The sequence below is a fragment of the Aquarana catesbeiana genome, linkage group LG03 (assembly GCF_042186555.1).
Source record: "Aquarana catesbeiana isolate 2022-GZ linkage group LG03, ASM4218655v1, whole genome shotgun sequence".
Classification (NCBI taxonomy): domain Eukaryota; kingdom Metazoa; phylum Chordata; class Amphibia; order Anura; family Ranidae; genus Aquarana; species Aquarana catesbeiana.
The window spans coordinates 402,222,767-402,247,789 of NC_133326.1; positions in this window are offsets into that span (position 1 = coordinate 402,222,767).

Consider the following 25,023-nt stretch of genomic DNA (forward strand, 5'->3'; position numbering starts at 1 on the left):
CCCCTCCCTAAAAAATGACTAAGGGGAGGTGCAACTTCATAACCATCCCAGCATTCCCATAGTGGTTGAAATATATTGTGAGTCGAGATCTGATATGATCTGCTGACGATTCTCCATTTGGTTATCCCTCTCACTTTTCCCCCCACCTCTTCTGATGGGGGTAGAGAAATGTGCAGGGGAGTCCATTTGAGTAAATTCTTCAACATACTCATTGGCACATTCTTGTGCCGTACTGGAGGGAGGTATAGGGATTTGGTTTTTCATAGGTTGTATGGATCCAGGTTTCTCTACCAAATTTCAATTACCAGGCAACGTCTGTTGCCAAGCATAGATAGCATTGGCTTTGAAATCCTCCATATCCCTGTGATACTTTATTTTCTTTTTTTGTGTCTCCTTATCCACCTTTTCCAACCTCTTTTTAACTCTACTATTGAAATCAATTATTTGTTGAGTCTCTTGAACAGGATTCAGATGCTGTTTCAAAGCATTAATCCTAGACTCCAGATGAACCATTTTGTTTTTTTCTCTGAAGAATCAACTCTTGTAACTTAAAGCCAACTCCATTAAAAAAGTCCAACCATTCCTGGATGGAACCTGGATCATCCAAACCGTCCTGTGGTATTACTTCCCATCTCAAACTTTTAAGGATCATCTTTTCCTTAAAAAAAAACTGTTCCAAAGTGCATATGTCCCACCAGGTCCTCACCTGTTTTTCTAAAACGTTACCTAGTGCTGACATAGCTCCATTAAAATTAACCTAAGTGGTGGTTGGTTCATTATGAGTAAATAAACTGTTGACATCAATCTATACACATCTACTACTTAGAAACCCTAAGGCATCCATAGCGGCTAAGAAAAATTGATAACTAAATGTGAAAAAGATGCTTAAAAATGGCCCATCTGGAAAAGCACTGCTCAGCACCCTGGATCTGAGCAATTGAGGTCTCTATGTAATACAAGATGTCACGTATGTAAAATCAAATTCTACAAAGCAGACACTAAAAATAAAAATGCAATATGTAAAACAATACTAAAAATGCTCCAAACTAAAAGAGTCCTTTATAATATTGTAGCAGCGCACTTGTCAAATATTTGAAAATGACAAGCTTCCATATAAAGTTCATATATGAGACAATGATGCAAAGGCAGTCAGTTGTGATTTGTGCTGTGATCATAAACTAAACACCATCCACCAGATACTTCACCGCGTGAGAGAATCTCCCCTTTGGGGATGCACTCACCACATATACGGATATATTGCGCCTTTAGTGAAAACTAGTTCTCCACCAGAACTTCTACCAAACTTTAGTCACACTGTGCAAGGCTCCAGTATAATCATCAATCAAATGTAATCACCCGGTCACAGGTAGTAGTAGAGGAGAGACATTTGTGTATCCATATATCCATTCGAAACAAAAAAGCTATTGTCAGCTTAGTAGATTTACAATTATCTCCATTTTAACAGCTGTTGAGAACAAATAAACACCCACATTAAGCAGCATGTTTACAATTTTTTTTAATGGACATGATCCATTCACTTGTTTGATTTTTTATTTTATATAATATTTTAAAACCAGGCAAGTCCTAGATTTTAATTTGTTGTTAATGGTAGTACATTTGCCTATTTTTTCCTAAATCCACCTGTTTCAGTGCTGACCTTGAGATCTACAAGCAGTGGAAATGAAAACTTAGTAGGTCAACAAGCAGTATTTGCAGAATAGTAACGAGCGTTTTATAGGTCAGAATGTTATATTTAATAGATATTTTAATGAAATTCAGGACAATTGCTCAAGACCAACACACGTTTTATTTGAGAAATATCCAGGTTAGAAGAAAAACAAATTGCAGTACTAAAATATAGGCTTTCCGTTTTTCCTTGAACCTTGTTTGCAATGAAATAACTGTGTATTGGTCTTAATGTGCATTTACATTTAGGCTGGCATTAGTCTACACCAGTGATCTCTAGCTAGTTCCCCTGTATTTTAATCCCAGGATTTAGGTAAAATATATATATATAAAAAAGAGTTAAGATAAGAAAGAAACATATGAAATTAGAAGCATGTCTTCACTGAATATTACCCTAGCTATACTTTTAAAATTAAGTACTCATTCTAATCATAGCTAACCAGGGTTGTAGTACATATGGTTAGTACTTTCACTAATTTGTATTGTCATTTTAATTTTCAAATGTAAAACTACATGGCCAAAGCTTTGGTAGGGCAGGGGCAACATATCAGGTCCATTAACATTGTTTTCCACTTATGAATTCACAGAATTCCCAGAACTGGACAAACCTACTTGTGTTTACTGTAAGTAATAATTTAATAAGTACATTTTATATCCCAAAAATACATGTACAGTAATTATCTGTGTGTTCAAACATAACAATAGCGAGCTGTTGCCAGTCTGTTTATGTTACTTGCCATCATTATGTGCTATGTCTTCTGTATCCTGGAGATTTCTCTTGGCTTGTTGGATCTATAGGGCTAGTCAGCTCTTAATGCTGCTAGGAAGAGTGCTCAGTGGATTTTGAGCCTGCATTTTATCCATGGTCGAGCTTAGAAGTTTTTATTTTAGAAATACCAGATGCACTTTGACACTTGTTCAGTTCTAGGTCACATACATTATGCTGTTGCTTTTTTTAGTCTGTCAGCTATTCTCCATCTTGTGTTCTTGTGCTTGTGTCATCTGTCTTGGTTTGAAGTCTCAAAGCAGAATTAGACTCCGAAGGCAATACCCAGAAAAATTGGGTAAATAGCCATAAGTTCTTACACCACCATAAAACTTTACTGTAAGTCATTTTCTATCTTCAACTTTACCCCCTAGGTCTGACGCCAAACTCTAACTAGTGCCTAATGCGTAACCTCAAGAACTAAATACCATCTGTATTGTCAATTGATAGCCAATACTCACCTTACATCTGTCCATTAATATAAAGTCCCAATCCAAGTTGTGCCTGCATCAGTAGTCAACCAGCTCTGATTATGTAGTGGACTGTTTTTAGAGGTCAATTTCAACCAAACCTGATGTTTTGTTATGCATTGTTGATGACAAGTTGAATTCCATCCCGGCCTGTTATATATGTCACGGGCTCCAGGGGTGATTAGTTATTTATCTACCAAAATTCCAAGAACTATTATAACTGATACAGTCTTTACTATGCTAAATGATAGTGCAGCACTACCCTAATAAACACTTTATAACTTGAAAGAAACACACTTTGGAAACACCAACTGCAAAAAACTGGAGCAGCACTAACCAACAAAGATCTCATTTAGTATTAATACATTTAATAAACCTATGATGGAGGATTTATACATTTGATGCACATGTCAAGCTGAGTTTGTACTGATTATGGTCATCTGTGGCCTATTATCTTGTACAGAATCCTAAATACGTCAACACGACAAACCACTGGAGAGTGCATAAAGTAACAAAAGACATTTCTTTTTTAATGCAAACACTTTTATTGAGAGGTATAACAATTATACAATCCAGAAGAGACATCATGTAAAAGACATCAAATAGTATGCATATAGAAGGCTCAGACTCTGAGGAACAAATGATGTATAAGTCAAATTGCAAGCATGCATAATAACTATGTCTATACCAAGACTAAACTGTAACAATAACAGGAACCAACTAAATGTAGGTGTACAATATGAGTATTATCGGTAAGTAAACTTTAAGGAAAGCATTGTCCTTATCAATTACATCACAGTCAATAACCATTTACCAGTAGAGTTCAATATAAAGACTACATCTCCCTTTTACGTTAAAATATAGGCATATTATCCATGCTAGCATGATGAATGTTACATAGTAGGTGAGGTTGAAAAAAGACACAGTCCATCAAGTCCAACCTATGTGTGTGATTATATGTTAGTATTACATATGTGCTCCATCAATCTAATAGCTTCCATTTGGTGTAACATCTGAGACCAGTGAACTGTAGAGGTACATCAATTGAGGACTATGACCCATAGAATTGCTCTATAGAGAGTATGATTTGGGATTGGTATGTCTGGTAAAGAAGCACAAGTAAACACATTAGCATGGTCAGCATTAATTGAGTGCCAGTGATTTGGGCCACTTTGTTGCTGGTTGCCAGAGTGGTTTAAGGACAAGGCAGCTTAAGAAAATATGGAAAATGTGGCTCTATCGGGGTAGCCTCTAAAGCAGGTATCTGGAACATTAAGAAAGATCATATACAACATCTTAAAACATCATCATCATATGTAACACATTATCTTGTATGGAGCTTTACCACCATTTCCTTAAAGGAGAAGTCCAGCCAGAGCTTTTTAGGCTGGGCTTCTCCTCTGGGTCACAGGAGTGCAATTCATTTTGAACTTCTGTGACCCATTTTCAGCGGAGAGCGGTCTGAAGTCCGCTCTCCGCTGACGTCACTGCCATCAGTCAAGGCAGCGCATCATCCCGACTTCCAAATCTATATCCGCCAGCTGCCTTGATTGTTGGCAGCCTCAGGGAGCTGATGAGACGCTGAGACAGCCTCTCCCCGCCTTTCCATAGCTCAGCGTTCCAATGAGCTTAGAGAAGCAGGGAGAGGAGAGACACTGACTGACAGTCAGCAGCTTTCCTCTCAGGGATCTGTGAGAACTGAGCCATCAGTGGTGTTAGGTGGCTCGGTTCTCAGTGCAGAGAAAGGGGGGACAGCTGCAGCAGCGATCTGATGCTCCATCCACAGAGGTAAGTATGAATAAAAAAAAAAAAAAAAAAATATTATATATATATATATATATATATATATATATATATATATATATATATATATATATATATATATATATATATATATATATATATATATACACACACACACACACACACACACACACACACTTCTCTTTTAAAGGTCATAGCACGTGTACATTTATGCAGCCCTCAAATTTTCCACTCACCTACTCGCATTTTGCGAGTGGAAAATGAGGGCTGGGCTGCCTGGGAGCAGGGGGAGCAGGGGGAGCAAGCATCACCGGTGGGCGGAGTTGATCGGGAGCAGTTCTCCAAGCGATCGTGGGGAAGAGAGCATGGAGGAAGAAGAAAGCCGCAGGATCACAGAGCACGGATAGCACACTGTAACAGCTTACATTACAATTGTCTCCACTCTGCTCACTGTCACACACAGCCCTGCCTCCCCCTGACCTGCACCTGTGATAGACAGAACGTGGGTCCAATGCTGGGATGCATTCTGTCTATCACAGGCTCCGGGTCAGGAGGAGGCAGGGCTGTGTGTAGGGGCAAGCAGAGACAATTGTAATGTAAGCTGCTCTGGCATGCTATGCGCGTTCTGTGATCCTGCGGCTCTCCTCTTCCTCCAGTCATGATCCCTCTCTCTTCCTCTGCCCAGGCGAGGCTGCAATGGTGGGCACAGTGTGGCTGCAATGGTGGGCACAGTGTGGTTGCAATGGTTGGCAGTGGGCACAGTGTGGCTGCAATGGGCACAGTGAGGCTGCAATAGTGGGCAATGAGCACAGTGTAACTGCAATGGTGGGCACAGTGAGGCTGCAATGATAGGCACAGTGTGGCTGCAATGGAGGGCCAAGTGAGGCCAAAATGGTGGACACAGTGAGGCCAAAAAGGTGAGCACAGTGAGGCCAAAATAGTGGGCCAAGTGTGGCTGCAATGGTGGGCCCAGTGAGGCTGCAATGGTGGGCCCAGTGAGGCTGCAATGGTGGGCACAGTGAGGCTGCAACGGTGGGCACAGTGAGGCTGCAACGGTGGGCACAGTGAGGCTGCAACGGTGGGCACAGGTGAGGCTGCAACGGTGGGCACAGGTGAGGCTGTGCTGAGTGGCACTGATAAAGTTGTTAATATTTATTTTTGTAACTTAATTGTGCATAAAACATTCAAAAGTCATTTCATGGGATAATTTATTAGGGTGTGTTTAGGGGCAGAATTAGGGGTGGGGCAGGATAGGGTTTGGTTGGGGCAACTGGTGGCGAGTAATCCTTGAGGCCTGGCTGGTAGCTCAGGACTTGAACTTTTGATACCCTACATTTATGCACATTCCAAAGCATCTCTAGCCAATCATCTGTACAAAACTCTTGACCTATTTCTGCTAATCATAGTACCATGGTGTTAGATTTATCCGGGAGGTATAGCCCATTTAACTAACCATATATCTTTGAAATTACCCCATATTATTGGGACATTTCCCTGCCACCCTGGAAAATCAGTGGTGGCTTGAAAGCCTGGGATGAAGCCTAAATCCCCCAAGTATGAAGACAATGGAGGTGTAGTAGAGTGCAGTTTATAATTTTGCCAGTGTAATGCCCATAAATGCAATGTTTGGTATACTACACTATTCAAAGGGATTACATCTCTAGGGCATATGGAAGCTGACCACAATACACCTGGAAGGTAATAGGGGTAAAGTGAGGCTATTTTGAACTGGAGCCAAGGTATCTGTATAGGGGGGCATGCCATTGCTCCATTTGAGTAAATCAGAGAACCATCCCAAATTGAAAAGCCAAAGTTACCTCTAATACTAGATATCAAGGATTGAGGTAAGTTGATCCTGAGGGCTGCACACTTAGAGAGATTAACTCCTAAACCAGTGAGATCCTGAAACAACCCAGGGTAGCCACTAGGTTTGGAAGGGATACCTTTGGGTCTGACAAAAACATTGGTACATAATCTGCCTACATACTCAATTTAAACTCATGATCTCTTTTCAAAATAACCTTCAGGTCATTATAGCTCTGGCTAAGAGTTCTATCTCCAAGGGAAAAAACAATGGTGACAGTGGGCAGCCCTGCCACGTGCCATGTCCAAGATGGAAATATTCAGAGAAACAAACCGGTAATTTAATTCATGTACGGGGTTATGGTATAATGCCCATGAAACCCAAATTTAGTGAGTATATTTTCTACATATGTCCACAAGACACTATTGAATGCCTTGTGTATATCAAGGCTAAGTAATAGGACTGGATTAAAAAAGTCTTGTATGATATTGTAAGGTACCTGTGATAGGTAGTGTCCGAAGTGGAGCTTGAGTGCTGAGGATTCAGGCGAAAGCAGTACACGATTAAAATCCAGAGATTGGTCAGGCAGGCAAAGGTCATACACAAGCTGGCGATGAAGTACAAAATCAGCAGGGTAGAGAGTAGTCAGGAATTCAGGCAGAAGTTCAAATATTTAGAGTCACAAAGCAGTCAAAACACCCAGGAAGCTAGACCAAACAAACAGGCACTGAGAGATAGGAAGTGCTGCTATTTATGGGCTGCTTTGATTGTAGATTGTCCACAGCTGGCAGCAGGTGGGGCTAGTGAGTCTAAGGTAATGCATAAAACTAAGAGAACATAGCTATAACTCCAGAGCTCCTCTGTGGCACAACAAGTAAGACTACAGCTGTGGGACCAGGAACATCCCGGTTCAAATACACCCAGGTACATGACAGGGCCCTCTCCCCAGTGGACCCCTCCGGGGATCTAGCGGGGCTTAGTGGAAAAGGAGGCATGGAAGTCTCGAATAAGAGCAGGAGCATGCAAATCTTTGGCTGGGACCCAGGAATGGTCTGTGATGGGATATCCCTTCCAATGAACCAGATACCGTAGGCCATGACCCTGTCTTCTAGAATCAAGAATAATATAGACTTTAAACTAAGTTTGTCCATCAACAAGAACAGGAGGAGGTAGCTGTTGCGTTCTGGAGTAGCGATTGAAAATTGCCTTTTTGAGCAGGGAAACATGGAATACGGGGTGAATCCAGAGAGAGGAGGGCAATTTCAACCAATAGGAGACTGGCCCGAATCGAGCAATAATTCTGTAAGGACCGATGAATCGAGGGCCCAATTTGGTAGAAGGTTGTTTCAGTCTCACATATTTGGTTGATAGCCAAACTCTGTCCCCCACCACATATGAAAGTATATGGCATCTTCGTTTGTTGGAAAAAAGCTCATACTTGCCTGCTGACTTCCGTAGTAATAAGCAAATCTTTTTCCAATGTAGCAGAATATTTTTCACCTGCAGATCTGCTGCTGGTACACCAGAAGAAGGCTGAAGTAGGGGAAAAATCTGAGGGTGATAGCCTAGGGCTGCGTAGAATGGTGTGGTATGAAGAGCACTGTGCAAATGTGAACTAATGGCGAACTCAGTCAATGGCAAATACTCAGACCAGTTGGAGTGTAAGGCATTGACATAATGTCGCAGATAGGTTTCTAGGGTCTGGTTCATGCGTTCTGTTTGACCATCTGTTTGAGGGTGATGTGAGGTAGAGAGTGAGAGTGTTACTCACAGTTTCTTGCAGAATGCTCTCCAGAATCAGGAAAGAAACTGGGATCCGCAATCTGAGACGACATTGTTAGGTATGCCATGATATCTCACAATATGGGAAAGAAAGAGGGTAGACAGTGCTTCCACTGTAGGTAATCGCAGGAGCGGCACAAAATGAGACATTTTGGAAAATCGATCCACTACGACCCATTTAGCAGTCATGCCCTCAGTCTTGGGTAAGCCTGTAATGAAGTCCATAGTGAAATGGGTCCAAGGCTGGTGAGGTGCCGGAAGTGTTTGTAACAGTCCAGTAGGCAAAGTGCGAGGTACTTTATTAGCAGCACAAGTTGGACAGGCAGCCACATAGTCAGTAACATCCCTTTTCATATGAGGCCACCAGACATGACGTTGCAAGGTCTTAGGAGTGATGGTGACACCAGGATGACCGGATAACACACCATCATGAGCCCAGAGGAGTACAGGTTTTCTGAGGCTGGAGGCTACGAACAGGTGACCTGGTGGTATCTTCAAGCCATGGGGAACACAATTCTGGGTTTCTTGTAACTGTTGGGAAAGAGCCGTAGAGATCTGTGCGACAATTTTGTGAGGTAGGACTATATACTGCTCGGTAGGTTGATCTTCATCAGCTTTCTTGTTTTTATGCCCAGGAACATAAGAAAGAACAAAATTAAAATGGGAGAAAAACAGAGCCCATCGAGCCTGATGTGAGTTCAAACATCTTGCAGTCTGAAGATACAGCAGGTTTTTATGGTCAGTGAGGATAGAAAAAGTCTTGGGAGCCCCTTCCAGAAGATGTCACCATTAAGACAATGCCAATTTGATGGCCAGTAGTTCTCGATACCCAATGTCGTAATTCATCTCCGCTGGAGAAAACTTTCTAGAAAAAAATGCTACTGGATGGATTCTACCAGACTTATGCCCCGTACACACGGTCGGATTTTCCGACGGAAAATGTGTGATAGGACCTTGTTGTCGGAAATTCCGACTGTGTGTGGGCTCCATCAGACATTTTCCATCGGATTTTCCGACACACAAAGTTTGAGAGCAGGATATAAAATTTTCCGACAACAAAATCCGTTGTCGGAAATTCCGATCGTGTGTACACAAATCCGACGGACAAAGTGCCTCGCATGCTCAGAATAAATAAAGAGATGAAAGCTATTGGCCACTGCCCCGTTTATAGTCCCGACGTACGTGTTTTACGTCACCGCGTTCAGAACGTTCGGATTTTCCGACAACTTTGTGTGACCGTGTGTATGCAAGACAAGTTTGAGCCAACATCCGTCGGAAAAAATCCTAGGATTTTGTTGTCGGAATGTCCGAACAAAGTCCGACCGTGTGTACGGGGCATTAGGCTGTCTCTGGGACAGCATGGCACCTGCTCCTACATCGGAGGCATCAACCTCAACTATGTACTGGAGATCAGGATTTGGATGCTGAAGAATTGGAGCCTTGCTGAACATGTCTTTTAATTGCTGGAAAGCCGATTCTGCTTCTGGGGACCACACCTTGCAATTTGTACCTTTCTTAGTCATAGCAGTAAGGGGGGCCGCAATGGAAGCAAAACCTTTGATGAAGCGTCTGTAGTAATTTGTGAACCCTAGAAAGCTTTGGAGCCCTCTTAAAGTGGTCGGTTGGGGCCATTGCAAGAGAGCGGAAAGTTTTTGAGGGTCCATTTGGAAACCGACAGCACTTATAATGTATCCAAGGAAAGGAATATGGCTTTGATGGAAACTGCATTTCTCAATCTTCATGTAAAGATGGTTTTCTCTCAGTCGTTGCAATACCTGCTTTACATGTGAGATGTGCTCTAGATGAGTCTTGGAAAAGATTAAAATGTCGTACAACTATATGATCACAAAACTGTTGCTGAAATCGTGAAAAATGTCATTCAAGAAACGTTGGAAGACAGCAGGGGTGTTACACAACCCAAATGGCATAACCAGATATTCAAAATGTCCATTACGAGTGTTGAATGCTGTATTCCACTCGTCCCCGTATTTAATTCAAATCAGATTATAAGCCCCTCGTAGGTCCAGCTTAGAGAAGGTAACGGCACCCTTAAGTACATCAAACAGTTCAAGAATGAGAGGCAAAGGGTAGGAGTCTTTTACAGTGATTTGATTTAACCCTCGATAATCTATGCATGTTCGAAAACCCCCATATTGTTTTTTCAACAAAGAAAAAACCTGCCCCTACTGGAGAAGAAAATGGTCGGATAAACCATCTTTCCAAGTTGTCTTTCACATATTCCTCTATGAATTTTTGTTCAGGCAGGGGATAGGTCCTTCCTTTGGGAAGAGGTGCTCCAGGAATCAAATTAATTGCACAATCAAAAGAACGATGTGGAGGTAAAACCTCTGCCTTTGCTACATCTGCAAACTCATGGTATTCGTGAGGCAAGGTAGGTTGGATGGCCACGGAAGCCAACAGACTACCAGAAAGTCTTTTGGGTTGAGACAAACAGTTTAGATGACAGAACGACCCCCAAGAGGTTAGTTCTCCATTTTCCCAATCAAAAGAAGGGTTATGTTGTTGTAACCATGGGTAACCAAGGCTTACTGGCAGAAGTGGGGAATCAATAAGAGACAAGACAACTTCCTCTTTGTGGCATATGCCTACCTGAAGGGTGATAGTCATAGTCTCAAATTTTACAATGCCATCTCCCAAGGGTTGTCCATTCAGGGTGGTGATGTTCAGGGGTCTAGACTTTGGAACAAATGGGATTTTATTTTCTTTAGCAAAAGTGTAGTCCAGGAATATGCCAGCGCTCAAGAATCCACAAAAGCCTCACAGCAGACAAGTTTAGAGGGTAAATGGATAATTGCGGGAATGGTAATTTTGGTCTTGGAGGATATACCTGTGAGGTCTAACCCAGCTCCTCCAACACTGGTTAGACCCTGCCTTTTACTGGATGGGAAGGGCAGACAGATAACAAATGTCCTTTAAGGTCACAGTACAGGCATAGGCCCAATGCATGCCTCCTTTGTTTCTCCGACTCAGTTGATTGCTTACTTCCATGGGTTCCACAGGTGCCTGTGATCCAACTGAGATTTCAGGTTCTGGCTGAGGTGGTGCTTGAAAGTTAGGGGCCAAACAGTAACCTGGCCTAGGAAACTTGGGAGTTCTAAGTCTCTCTTGGCACCTTTCATGATACCAGACATCCAGACAAACACACAGCTCTATGAATTTCTCAAGGTCTTCTGGGGAATCCTTATAGACTAATTTGTTCTTGGTGCGATCTGTCAGACCTTTTTGGAAGGCTGCACGTAATGCCCTAGAGTCCCAATTAGTCTCAGCAGCCAGGGTACAGAACTCAATAGCATATTGTGCCACAGACCTGGTACCTTGTTGTATGTCCAAAAGTGAGTACTCAGCTGCAGAAGCTCTATCTGGCTTGCCAAATACAGTCTGGAGAGAAGTCAGAAATTTGTCAGCGTCTAGCAGCACAGGATCATTACGTTCCAGGTAAAGAGAGACCCAGGCCAGGGCCTTCCCCTTTAACAAGGAAATTACAAAAGTCACTTTGGCAAACGAAGTGTTAAAAGTCCCAGGGTTGTTGCGGAAATGCCAACGGCAAACATTTAAAAAGCCTCTGCAGTCCTCAGTATCACAACCAAATTTTTCAGGCAGGGGAAGTTTGGGTGGTACAGAAGAGGTGGGTTGGATTGGAGCAGGAGTATGGACCATTGCAGAAAGATCAGACAAGCAATATTTAAGCATAGTACAAAGTTCATCTAACTTGGCATCCAGGGAAGAAAGATGCTGTTCATGAGTTCCAATCAATTGTCCCTGACGTGAAATCGCCTTAACAATCTCAGCAGGGTCCACTGCCATTGTGCCCCTTTTTTAATGTAAGGTACCTGTGATAGGTAGTGTCAGAAGTGAAGCTTGTGTGCTGAGGATTCTGGCAAAAACTTAGTCAGGCAGATCAGGACGGCAACAGATCAGGCAAAGTGGTACACGATCGAAATCCAGAGATTGGTCAGGCAGGCAAAGGTCATACACGAGCTGGCAGTGAAGTACAAAATCACCAGGCTGGAGAGTAGTCAGGAATTCAGACAGAAGTTCAAAAGTGACTCTGAACGGTATTCAGAGTCACAAAGCAGTCAAAACACCCAGGAAGCTAGACCAAACAAAAGGGCACTGAGAGATAGGAAGTGCTGCTATTTATGGGCTGCTTTGATTGTAGATTGTCCACAGCTGGCAGCAGGTGAGGCTATTGAGTCCAAGGTAATGCATCAAACTAAGAGAACATAGCTATAACTCCAGAGTTCCTCTGTGGCATAACAAGTAAGACTGTAGCTGTGGGACCAGGAACATCCCGGTTCAAATACACCCAGGTACATGACAGATATTGGAAGCAAGGAGGGTATTGTCTGTGATTTTTCTACTGTGGAAGGAATACATCCTGTCTGATTGGGTGAGAGTAAGGTGGAAATGATGGGTGCTAGGCAATCATCTAACAAGCAGCCAAATATTTTTAAATCATTATTGATAACTGATATAGATCTATAGTTTTGGGGGCGGGTATGATCTTTGTTAGATTTGGGATCAGTATCATGTTAGTATACAGCATGTCTTCCAGGAGCATATGACAATAGAGAATATGTTTATATAGGCCAACTAATCTAGGAACTAAAATACCTGCAAACTTCTTATAGAATGTGGCCATATAACCATCTGGGCCTAGGACCTTGGAGGGTTTCAGGGACTTTATGATGGCGAAAATCTTCTCTTCTGTACCAGGAGCATCCAAACTGTGGATTTGTGCCTCTGATAAGTTTGGAAGTATCAAAGAATCCAACCAAGTCTTGGACTCTGGCAGAGACCAGGTCATGGGAGGGGACAAGAGGGATTGATAGTAAGATGTGTAAAATGCAAAACCTGTTTAGGATGAGACACCATGTGCCATTGGATATTCTAAAGCTTATACACGTGTGCTGGTTGGAGTGATTGGTGGAGTTTTCATGTAAGCATGGCAGAAGTGGAATTACTATGGAGAAGGAAACGTGCCTTGGACTACCTCAGTGATTTTTCAGTCTGCTCAGATAAAATTGCATCAAGAGCTATCCGTTCCTGATTGATTTGGCGGAGTTCATCAGGGGAATGAAATTGACCATGTATATGGTATAATCTATTTAAGTCTCTGGTGAGAGTATTCATCTCTGCCATCTTAAGGAGTTTTCTAGTGGTGGCCAATTATATTATGTGGCCCCGCAAAACAGCCTTATGGGACTCCTATACCAAGATAGGGGAGTATCAAAAGACCTTTCTTAAGCTGTTAATTTTATACTCCCACAATAACCGAAATAAAGATTGGGATGGTGGACTGGAAATGTTAGGAAAACCTAAAGGGAACTTATCTTTATCAAGGGCAATGAGCCCTGAGACTTTTCCCTGTCATAGAAGGACCCTCTACACTCTTGTAACTTGGCTAATGGCACCCACGTGTTAAGAGCATTTTCCAACTTTTTGTTGAATTACAGGAGGTAAGGGATTAGGCTTACTTAAAGTGTATGTCACGACTAAATAAAAAAGAAGTAAAACACTTGACATACATCTTAGAAATACAAGCACATTTCCCCATGTTTTAATTTCAAAAACATTTTATTAGTGTCCCTGAGGAAGGACGTCGGATGATCCCGGGAGCCCTTACACACCCCCCCAGTGGGATCTTCCTGTAGGTGTGGTCGGGCTCTACCCCGTACCATCCGACTCCCCAGGAGCATTATAAATTGGTTGAGGGGCTAACAGCACAAGGCCCCCCACTTCTATTTCACTACCGAGGTGCCTGTTCATCCCCCTGAGAGGGGGAAAAGGTCCCACGGAAACCCCGAGTAACAAACTCCCGAAAACTCCTCTCAGTATTCAAAGAAATCATATTATACCTGAAAAATAGCGGGGTCTAATCAATCTCAAAAAGGAAGACAGAAAACGTGTGAAAAAGGGATAAGAAGGAAAGGAGAAGATGGAGAGAGGTTTATTTAATAGCAGAAGCTAAACTTGCGTCAGGTTCCATACTCGGTATAAGAGATATGTTGCAAAATGTGGCCCAAGGTTCCCAGATGGTATTACATTTCTCAATTTTGTCATTCAGCTTCGCGACTATTTGTTCCTGGGACATGATCCAGGACACTTTCCTCTTGCAAGCCTGGAAGGAGACCATGGTTCTCTTCCAGGCTTTTGCTATAGTGATTTTCGCACCCAACAAAACAAATTAGGATAATGCCCGTAAGTGTTTAGGTGTATTGGGTATATCATGGTTAAATAAGGCAATATGTGAATTGGGGGCAACCGAGACCTTAATCAGTTTGCTAATTGTACGAAAAGTCAGCTTCCAGAAGGTTCTGATGCGGGGACAAGTCCACCAAATGTGAAGCATGGGGCCCTCTAGGTCGCAACCTCAAAAACAAAGAGGAGAGGTACCGGGGTATATTAATGCTAGTTTGGATGGAACATAATACCATCTGGACAAAACCTTTAGACTGGCTTCTATGAGGGAAATGTTACAGATACCTTTGTAGGAGCGTGTCCAGGATTTGAACCAATCTGTCGTCTGCCAGGTCTCTGCATAAGACGGTTTATCCAGGTTTATCTGTAGTGCAGTATAAATCAAGGAAATTCCCCCCTTTTGTCCTGTAAGATTTGAGCACCAATGTTCATATGGGGTTATTGAGGGAGGTTCCGGTTTGTTAGTCCAGATAGAGCGTAAGAAGTGTGAGATTTGTGTAAATCGGAACTGTTCCGTATCCAGCATTTCTAGTTTACGCTTGCAGTAGGATATAGTAAGGGGGCCGGCTGGAGTTAGGAAATGTCCGATCCGATAAAGGCCCTTGTCAGTCCACCATCGAAATGCCCGGATATTTACTCCTGATGTAAATTTTGTGTTGTGAAATAGATGGGATAAAGGCTTGAGCTGTGATGTAAGGTAGGGGTGTTGCAATAGTTTAGTGCATGTTGCCATGGAGTGAAAAGTGTGGTGGCCATTATAGCTGGTCTAAGTATAGAATCACAACACAGGAGGAAATCAATAGTGTTGTGGGGTGTAGCTCTTCTTTCCATTGAAAGCCACTCGGGTTTTGGGCCTTTAGAAAAAACTATAGAGATTTGCGACAATTGCGCCACTTGAAAGTAGTTCCATAGATCTGGGAGACCTAAGCCTCCCTGTGTCTTAAGGCGATACAGTATTTTGGAGGGACATCTATAACCCTTATTGCCCCAGACAAAACGAGTGATCTCCGATTGAAACTTGCGAATAACATTCCTCGGAAGCGGGATTGGTAGAGAGCGGAATAGATATAAGAGACGGGGAAGGAGAGTCATCTTCACAGCGTGAATTCGTCCCAGCCAGGAAAGGCCACACCTTGACCACTTTTGTAGTTCCCCCCTACACCTTTTGAGCATGTTGGGGTAATTAGCTTTAAAGAGGTTATTTACATCTGGGGTTAGATTAATCCCCAGATAAGGGATGGTCATGGGGGCCCAGGAGAATTCAAAGTTATTAGTTAGTTGTGTCACTATGTCGGGAGCAACAGTTATATTTAAAGCTATGGATTTGGACATATTGACCTTTAAGCCGGAGATTTTGCTAAATGAGTTCAGGACCTTGTAAATGTTCGGGGTGGTTATTAAAGGGGAGGTAATATATAGCAAGAGATCATCCGCATAAAGTGCGCATTTGTGCTCCTGGTCTCTGCAAGTCACCCCCTTAATATCAGGGTTTGTTCTAATTGCTATGGCCAATGATTCAATGGCCATTGCAAAGAGAAGGGGCGAGAGGGGACAGCCCTGCCTAGTGCCCCTCCCAATTGGGAAGGAGGAAGAGTATCTTCCCATCAACCGTACTTGGGCAGAGGGATTAGAGTACATGGAATTGATTATATTTAGGAAATGGGGGCCAAAGTTCCATCTTCTAAGGGTTTCAGAAAGGTAGTTCCAGTTGATTGAATCGAATGCCTTGTGGAGGTTAATGGAAAGAATAAATCCTGTTTGGGGGGTACCTCCATCCCAGCTAGATTTAAGGAGGGAAATTACATCTATTGTTCTTCTAATCTGATCCGGGCCTTGCCTCCCAGGTATGAACCCTACCTGGCCGTTATTTATGTATAAGGGGATGAAACTGGCTAGTCTATTGGCTAGGATCCTGGTCATAATCTTTATGTCGTTGATTAAGGAGATAGGCCTGTAATTTCCAACTTCACTTGGATCCTTCCCTGGCTTGGGGATCACAGAAATGTATGCTGTATTTAGATCAGATCCCAAAGGATGACCTTCCCTAAGAAAGTTAAAGAGTTTTGTGAGATGTGGGGCTAAAGTTTCCCCAAATTTTTTATAGTACCCGGTGGAAAACCCAACCGGTCCAGGGGAGGATCCAAGCTTCAAGGTTTTAATGGTATCCAGAACCTCCGGAACTGAAAAGGGGCTTTCAAGTAGGTTCCTGTGCTCTAGGGATAATGAAGGCAAAGGCAGTGAGTCAAAGAAGTCATCCCGTGATAGTCCTGAATGTTGGTTTTGCGGTCTGTAAAGTTCCGCATAAAACTGTTGAAAAGCTTCCATGATCTTGGTAGGATTCTGGGTCAGGTCGCCTGAGTTCAATTTAATTTTAGGGAATGCCAGTTGGCGAGGTTTAGGAGTAAGTTTTACCGCCAATTTCGCCCCTATCTTATCTTTCTGGGAGTAGAAACGCGCCCCTGTCCACCTGAGGTGCCTTTCCGCTGTTGTTGTTAGGTTCAGGTTGAGAAGGGCCCGAGCTCTATCCAACTGAGACAGGGTCTCCGCATTAGGATTAAGCTTATGTGCTTTTGCCAGATCATGAAAGTCAGTCAGTTTGATCATATCGTTTTTGTGTTTCCGCTTTCAGTGTAGCTGTAAATTGCATTATTTTCCCCCTGATCACCGCTTTATGAGCAGCCCAGACTGTGTACGGGGTAATATCAGTTGTGGTGTTTAGGTTAAAGTATTCTTTAATAGATTTCTCTATGATAGTGGCCTGTATGGGATCGTTAAGGATGGATTCCTGCAGACACCAGCGGCTGCGTTCTCTATGGCCTGATGATCTATGGGTAGACAGAGTAACCATTGAGTGGTCCGACAGAGGGGAGTCTATAATCCGCGACCTTACAATCACAGGGATCGTAGAGGCCTGTATAAAGATGTGGTCAATCCTGGCGTAGATTACAACATTCCTGTATGAGGATCTAGCATTGGTGTTGAGGGAAAGCCCAGACCCATCCTGCCCAGGAGGGACTCCGTGGAAGCTGGGGATGGATAGTCCTCACCTGGGGACTGTGGTGGTTGTGGATGCTGAGAGTTCTGCTCCCCCCTCGCGAGCTCCATCTCCTCCTCTGTGTGTGGGCCTCGTGGAGCCGCCGCCATCTTGGCGTAGCTGAGCGGAGGGCCCGCCGCGGTCATCTGGCTCGCCAAGTTCCGGCGAACGTTCGCCGTTTTCAGGATTATGTTCTAGGGGGTTTCCCCTGCTCGTGCTGTCCGGTTAGGTGCTCGGCGGGCTGCTCCTGACGCTCTGGTGGCTATCACTGGGCCGTGGTGGAGTGGAGCACTAACAGCCTGCGGCCATCTTAGGTGCCTCTGTGCATGCCATTTCCCCATGTTTTATTTCTTTTACCTTGCATGTACAAAAAATACCAGAGAAGCTTTCAGAAATGCACTCAGCTTATAATGAGCTGACAACACACAGAATATTTATGGACTGAGAGGTGTAAATCCTGCCAAGCTATCTTTTGTTAAACTACTCAAACCCTCCCACTCCCCTGTCTCAACAAACTTAGAGACTAAATAATTCAGTAATCCATGATAATAACTAGGAGGGCTAGTTAGACTCTTTGAGATGATAGAATGTGTACACATGTAACAAACCAATAGGGAACAAAATAGGGACATTCTTTGTTAGGGTTAGCATTCACTTTATAGATTCTTAGATGGACAGTACATGCAAACTAGATTCTAGATTGAGATAAAAGTATAAGATTGTGATAAAATGCTTTCCCAATTTCCCAATGGCGCTGTTTACATCCGGCGAAATCTAAGTCATAAAATGCTTGTAGCTTCTGGTTTCTTAGGCCATATAGATGTTTGGAGCCATTCTGGTCTCTGATCAGCTCTATGGTCAGCTGCATTCTCATGTTCCCTGTTAGGACAGGTGGGGGGGCATTCCCTCCCACTGCTTGTAAAAGCAGTCTAGAGGCTGATTAGCTGCTGGGATTGCTTTTACATGAAAGCCAACCGCTAGCTGAAAAGAATGATACCAAAATGATACCTAAACCTGCAGGCATCATTCTGGTATAACCACTCAAAGTCCAGCAACATACCAGTACGTTGTTGGTCCTTGTTGGGCATATATTGTAAACTTCTTTTTCATGCAGCCTGTGGGCTCCCTTCATCCACCCACTTCTAATGATGGACATACATGCACCGTTTATATATGCCGAAGCATGGGGGCATCCGCCCCAAAAGGTAGGAGCAAATCGCTCCTCCGCCCCTGCTGCCCCCATGCTTCCACATATTTGCTCTTTTTTTTAACAGTGGTGGTGAAATCACCTCCTACAGTGCTGGAGTCATGGCTTTATGTATAGTGGGAGCAAATGCTGTTGCTGTCAAGATAAATAAATCCGCGCTGCAACTGAATGGTGTACCTGCTAAGCAAATGATGGTTAACAGTAAAACAAAGTAACATTACAGTATAACAGTAAGACTTACCATACCTGCAAAGCAAATACAAAAAAAGCATAGTAAAAAATAAAACATTTTTTAACGTAACCTGTGCCTAAAATATATATATGCTGAAGCATGGGGGCATCCACCCACAAAAGGTAGGAGCAAATCGCTCCTCCGCCCCTGCTGCCCCCATGCTTTGGCATATATGCTCTTTTTTTTTAACTGTGGTGGTGAAATCCCCTCCGACATCGCTGGAGTCACGGCTTTATGTATAATGGGAGCAAACGCTGTGCTGTCAAGATAAATAAATCCGCTCTGCAGCTGAATGGCGTACCTGAAAACAAAAAAATGGTTAACAATAAAACACATTAAACAGTAAAGTATAAAAAATTGCATACCTGTAAAGCAAACATAATAAAACATAATAACAATAAAACATTGCAGAATAGAATACAATAAAAAAGAGCAGAACAATAGAGAGAGAATAGAGAGAGAACAATAAAACGACAACTACCGGTATTTTTGTTTTTTTTTATTTTATATGTTTTTTGTAGTTTTTTTTTACTTTTTTTTTTTTTTTACACTTTTTTTGTAACTGTAACTTTTGTAACTGTAACCGGTTCCAGGTTTGGGTCTCTCAAAATGCGACGGCATCTTGGGAGACCCTGTGAAAGTGTGCCTAGTCTGTGCAGTGCTGTATCCTACGCTAATACTCAACTAGTGTATGGTAGTGTTCAAAACATTCACCAATGCAAAGACCAGGATTGTCAGGACAGGAGGGACAATAATAGTGGGTGTCATGCCTATATCCGCGCTTGCTGCAGACAAGACATCTTTTTTGGGGGGCTCGTTGGGCAGGGGTACTCGGGAGGACATAAAGAAAATGCCTCTCATGCAGTCGGCTTACTGCATTTGGTTGGGGAAGGTGAGGTGGAGCACCATCTGGAAACAGAAGGGCTCTGACTATCTCTTCCTGGAATTTTAGGAAGGATCCAGTGTATCCTGAAGCTCTGTATAGCACATGAGCATTCAGCAAAGCCAATTGAAATAAATAAACAGACACTTTCTTGTACCAGCGTCTGGCCTTACAGGCAATTAGGTACGGCGCCAACAACTGGTCGTTGAGGTCCACCCCTCCCATAATTTGGTTATATTCGTGGACACAGAGGGGTTTCTCCACAACACCAGTCGCTAAAGTAATTTGGACCATCGTGTCTGCGTGAAGGGAGGTAAGAACGAAAACATTCTTATTATCCCTCCACTTCATAGCGAGCAAGTTATTACACTTGAAGCAGGCTCTCTCCCCCAGCCTAAGACAGGAATCTACAAGCCATTGGGGAAAGCCCCAGCGATTAGGTCGCACTGTGCCACATGCTCCAATCTGCTGATAAAACAAGTGAATAAAAGTGGCACGCTCGTGTAATAATTGTCCACATATAAGTGGTACCCTTTTCCGAATAAGGGTGACACCAAGTCCCACACAATCTTGCCAGCGCTTCCTATGTAGTCAGGGCAGTTTGTCGGCTCTACGTGACTATCTTTGCCCTCGTAAACCATAAAACTACATGTATAGCCTGTGGCCCTGTCACAGAGCTTATACATCTTGACCCAGTATCTAGCATGCGTGCTGGGAAGGTACTGTTTGAATGACAAGCGGCCAGAAAACTTAATCAGGGACTCATCAACGCAGACAACTTGATGGGGAGTAAACAAGTCTGCAAAACGTTGGTTGAAGTGGTTTACAAGGGGCCGAATTTTGTAGAGCCGATTGTATCCAGGGTCTCCACGAGGACGACAGAGTTCATTGTCATTGAAGTGCATTAACCCCAAGATCTGCTCGTATCATGCCCTGGTCATGGAGGCAGAGAACAAGGGCATATGGTGAATTGGGTCAGTGGACCAATATGACCGCAACTCACTCTTTTTAGTTATGCCCATGTTGAGGGAAAGGCCCAGAAAGAGCTTAAATTCGGAAACCGAAATTGGTCTCCAATCTCTGTCAAGGGAGGACTGGGGAATAGTGGCGATGTGTTGACAAGAGTACAAATTGCTTTGGTCCACAATAGATCTATAGAGATCTTCGGTGAAAAACAGCGAAAAAAAATCAAGTGACGTAAAATCAACTGTTTCCACCTGAATGCCAGGTTGGCCAGTGAATGGGGGAAGTATGGGTGCTGCAGAAGTGGTGGGTTCCCAATTAGGATTGGCGAATGCAGCAGGAAGGGCACTATGGGCACGATGGGCCTGTGTTCGTCTTCTTGGTGGCAGCAGGACACTACTTGTGCTTGCCACCTCACCAGCTTGAACTGCACTTATGGGACTCGCCACGTCACCATGTGACGTGCAGTGCTGGATTCACAATGACCAGGGTGTACTAGGCCGCTGGTGCTTGCCAGTTCACCAGAAGGAATAGTGGCGCTAGTACTGCTCTGCTCCATATGAGGGACCTGCGGTTCTTGCACATCAATGACAGAAGAAGAAGATTGGGGTCTGGTATGCCTGACCTTGGCAGGGACCACAACTCCGTCGTCAGAGCTATCTGTCATGGAGCCGCTGTCCTCTACAGGATCGTATTCTGAGCCTGAATCTGACAGATGAGTGACTTCCCCTTCACTATCTGTCGAGCTCAGAAACGTGTAGGCCTCTTCACTAGTGTACCTTCGATTTGCCATTTTGGGCTCTAAATTTAGTGGTACATTACTGAGACTCACAGGTAAAAAAGCTCCTGACTGTTAGCGACTGTATCAAAACGCTACCAAAAAAAAACTGTTAGCGATCGCAGGGATCAGGTCTGACTCTGCGAACACTGCAGTTATGTGTGTTTAGTGTTTTGTAAGTGACAGTGATCGATCGATACTGCACTTGGGTGGGCTGGGCTGGGCGGAGGGGCTAAATGCAGGTGCTAGCAGGTATCTGGGCTGATCCCGTTAACACTGCATTTTTGGGAACCCTAAACTGCTGGGGACGCTAGTATAGATTTGATCAGATATTGATCCGTTCAGATACTATACCACTAATGCCCCGTACACAAGGTCGGACATAGCTTTCATCTCTTTATTTATTCTGAGCATGCGTGGCACTTTGTGCGTCGGATTTGTGTACACACGATCGGAAATTCCGACAACGGATTTTGTTGTCGGAAAATTTTATAGCCTGCTCTCAAACTTTGTGTGTCGGCAAATCCGATGGAAAATGTGTGATGGAGCCTACACACGGTCGGAATTTCCGACAACAAGGTCCTATCACACATTTTCCATTGGAAAATCCGACCGTGTGTATGGGGCATAAGGGAGGTGTATGCTGCGTGCGTGGGTGTTAGCGGTAGTGGCACTAACCTGACACTGCCTGGGGCAACGCAGACCCTATCTGACCCTAAAACTTAACTTATATCACCGCCGGGTGATCAGGGGGTTAAACCTTTATTAGGTAATATAGGTGCCCTGAAACTATAAAAAAGGTGCCCTGAAACTATAAAAAACAAACTAACTAACCGGCGTCACCCATAACAGTTATACAGTGATCACTGGTGAAAGGGTTAACTAGGGGGCAATCAGGGGGTTAAAACCTTTACTAGGCAGAAAAACGATCGCTTAGTGACACTGGCGACGGGGGGTGATCAAGGGGTTAAAAATTTATTAGGGGGGTTGATTACTTTTCTACCAATTCTGAAAATTTTTATTTTATTAAAAAAACTAATAAATGAAAGGAAATTAAACTAATTTTAACAAAATGTGTTACTATTTCATTCATTGATTTGGATACATCCGAATCTCTGAATAACCAAACATTTTAACAAATTTACATTTGGACCGAACCTAATTGCACATGTCTAGCAAACATTTCTGAACTATTTTTGATACATGATGATCTTGGGGTTTCATTATTTTCAGTGTAATTTCCCCAAAACAATTAAATAAAAAGTGAATATGAAGCCATGGTTTTATAAGTTCATATTTATCAAGTGTTGAAGAGTCAGCATAAATGTCAGGCCACTAGTATTTTAGGAATGAAAGTCAGCAATGGCAGCTTAGGTATTTAACATGCTTCCTTTAATATCACAATTTAGATATACATTTTTATGAATGCCCTCTGAGAAGCACAGATATAGTCATATAATAGCTGATGCAATTGCATTGCCTATTGCATTTGTCATATTTGCCTATATGGTATACACAACATACAAATACTGTAAGTATGGAGGTTATAGTATTTACAGTGCCTTTAAAAAGTATTCATACCCCTTGAAATTTTCCAAATTTGTTCACGTTACAACCAAAAATGTAAATGTAGTTTATTGGGATTTTATGTGATAGACCAACACAAAGTGGCACATAATTGTGAAGTGGAAGGAAAATGATAAATGGTTTAACAATGTTTTAACAAATAAATATCTGAAAAGTGTGGCGTGCATTTTGTATTCAGCCACATATACTCTGATACTCCTAACTAAAATCTAGTGGAACCAATTGCCCTCAGAAGTCACCCAATTAGTCCACCTGTGTGTAATTTAATCTCAGTATAAATACAGCTGTTCTGTGAAGCCCTCAGAGGTTTGTTAGAGAACCTTAGTGAACAAACAGCATCACAAAGGCCTAGTAACACACCAGACAGGCCGGGGATAAAGTTATGGAGAAGTTTAAAGCAGGGTTAGGTTATAAAAAAGTACCCCAAGCTTTGAACATCTCATGGAGCACTGTTCAATCCATCATTCATAAATGGAAAGAGTATGGCACAACTACAAACTTACCAAGACATGGCCCTCCACCTAAACTGACAGGCCAAGCAAGGAGAGCATTAATCAGAAAATCAGCCAAAAGGCACAGGGTAACTCTGGAGTAGCTGCAGAGATCCATAGCTCAGGTGGGAGAATCTTTCCACAGGACAACTATTAGTCATGCACTCCACAAGAGTGACAAGAAGAAGAAAGCGGCAAGAAAGCCATCTGTGAAAAAAAGCCATAGAAAGTCATAAGAAGTCACGTTTACAGTGTGCGAGAAGTCATGTGGGAACACACCAAACATGTGGAAGAAGGTGCTCTGGTCAGATGAGACTAAAATTTAACTTTTTGGCCTAAAAGCAAAACGCTATGTGTGGCAGAAAACTAGCACTGCACATCACCCTGAACACACTATCCCCACTGGAAACATGGTGGTGGCAGCATGTTATGGGGATGCTTTTCTTTTGCAGGGACAGGGAAGCTGGTCTGAGTGGATGGGAAGATGGATGGAGCCAAATACAGGGCAATCTTAGAAGAAAACTTGTTAGAGTCTGCAAAAGACTTGAGACTAGGGTGGAGGTTCACCTTCCAGCAGGACAACGACCCTAAACATACAGCCAGAATGGAATGGAATGGAATGGTTTAGATCAAAGCATATTCATGTGTTAGAATGGCCCAGTTAAAGTCCAGACCTAAATCCAATTGAGAATCTGTGGTAAGACTTGGTAATTGCTGTTCATAGATGCTCTCCATCCAATCTGAAAGAGCTTGAGCTATTTTGCAAAGAAGAATGGGCAAAAATTGCACTCTCTAGATGTGCAAAGCTGGTAGAGACATCCCCAAAAAGACTAATTTGTAAGTAATTACAAATTACAAATGCACGCCACACTTTTCACATATTTATTTGTAAAAGAAAATGAAAAACCATTTTATCATTTTCCTTCCACTTCACAATTATGTGCCACTTTGTGTTGGTCTATCACATAAAATCCCAATAAAATACATTTACGTTTTTGGCTGTAACATGACAAAATGTGGAAAATGTCAAGGGGTATGATTACTTTTTCAATGCACTGTAAGAAGACTTGTCTATGACTTGACTTGAATCCTGATCTGCATATTTCTTCTGGGTCAGGGACTGGGGAAAAATAACACCAATGGCTTAACATATCAGGCAAGCAACTAACATTTCCAGCAAAGCAACCATCATATTTATCTCATGACAGGTTTACATTAACAATCTTTGGGAATGTATATATGTATAAGCCATCTGTTGTTGCCAACTCATCCCTTTAAAGCCTGAGAGGTCCTGTGGCTAATAAAGGAGTTTGTTATTTTAGTCAGTGCTTGACTTGCATTTAATCATCTATAA